The sequence below is a fragment of the Chrysochloris asiatica genome, unplaced genomic scaffold (assembly GCF_000296735.1).
Source record: "Chrysochloris asiatica unplaced genomic scaffold, ChrAsi1.0 scaffold00001, whole genome shotgun sequence".
Classification (NCBI taxonomy): domain Eukaryota; kingdom Metazoa; phylum Chordata; class Mammalia; order Afrosoricida; family Chrysochloridae; genus Chrysochloris; species Chrysochloris asiatica.
The window spans coordinates 27,820,855-27,822,450 of NW_006408519.1; positions in this window are offsets into that span (position 1 = coordinate 27,820,855).

A 1,596-nucleotide genomic window follows, 5' to 3' on the forward strand; every position below is an offset into this window, starting at 1 on the left:
CAGTGTTTCATTCTGCTGTGCATAAGGTCGCTTTGGGTCAGTACCAACTCAATAGCACCTAACAACAACAATAACAATAATATATCTTGTAATGTTCATTTTGTTGATGAATGAATTCCATTCCTCTTCAATTTGTCATAGTAGACCATATGATAATTTGACTCACAATGGGCAATATTAGGAGCCTTGGTGGTGTGAGTTATGCATTGGACTGCTAACCACAAGATCAGCAGTTCAAATCCATCTGTTGCTCTGTGAGAGAAACGATGAGGCTTTCTACTCCCATAAAGATTTGGTGGTGGTGGTGATGTGCCATGGAGTCGGTTCTGATTCATAGCGACCCTCTACAGGGTTTCTGAGGCTGTAAGTTTTATGGGAGCAGAAAGCCTCATCTTTCTCCTATGGAACAGCTGTGAGTTTTGAACTGCTTACCTCAAGGTTAGCAGCCTGATTCATAACCACTACACATTCGTGGAAACTCTATAGAGGGTCGCTATGAGTTGCAACTGACTCTTTGGCACTTAACAGCTTGTTAGATAGGCAATACATACTAAACTCTGTGCATGTTTCATTTCATTTGTTCCAAAATAATAATAATAAATAAATAAGATAAGTAAAATTATTATCCTCACATTATAGATGAATAAACTGAAGAAAGGAGAGGTTCTATAACGTACCCAAATTGCACTCTGTATAAGTAGAGGGACTAGGGGAGTTTGATGCAGACAGGCTGGCATCAGAGCTCACGCTGTGTAACACTGCTTCCCAAGAAGTTCTGAAAGATGACAGACAGTGTGTCCTTCAGAAAGATGCAGAAAGCTAAGTGAACAGCAGAATAGAGAGTATCTCCAAATGAAAAAGACAAAGTATCTCCAAATGAAAAGGACCTCACATGGTTGGGTCATCTCTGGAAAAAGAATAGAAAGAGAAATCCTCCAGAACGGAGATAAAAAAATCACCTGGAAAGTGAAAGGGAGTAACTCTAAGCTTCACAGGGCCTACATGATGTATTCAGTGCATCGCTTCCGTGAAAAACACCTGACAAACTGATTTAATGTAGATTTATTGTTGTGTGTAGTCTAGTAAATCCTGACTCAAACACCATGGGGTTTCTTGTTAAGTATTGTTGAGTTGGTTCTGACTCATAGAGACCCTGTAAAGGGTTTCTGAGGAAAAGTGAGTAGGTTTGAACTGTTGACCTTGCAGTGAGTAGTGCAGTGCTTATACTACAACACCACACCAGAACTCCAATATGGGGCATTAGGGCTCTTAAATAGCAAAACATACACACATATACACACACACAGATATATAATGGTCAATAATTAGAGGATATAAAACAGAATATGGGTATTGTCCTTCCAAGTATCAAGGAGATTTTGTTTCTTTCTTTGTTTTCCTCCTGAAAGTTGTCCTGTATATAAGATACACAGATTCACCTCTTTAAAAGAAGAAAATTGAGTGACTGAAAATTATACACAAGAATGGCAGAAAATAGAATCATTGCTCCTTAGTCACTCCAACAGTATATGTGGGGATTGTTGCTGTTGTTGTTGTTGGTAGGTGCCATCGAGTCAGTACCGAGCCATAGTGACC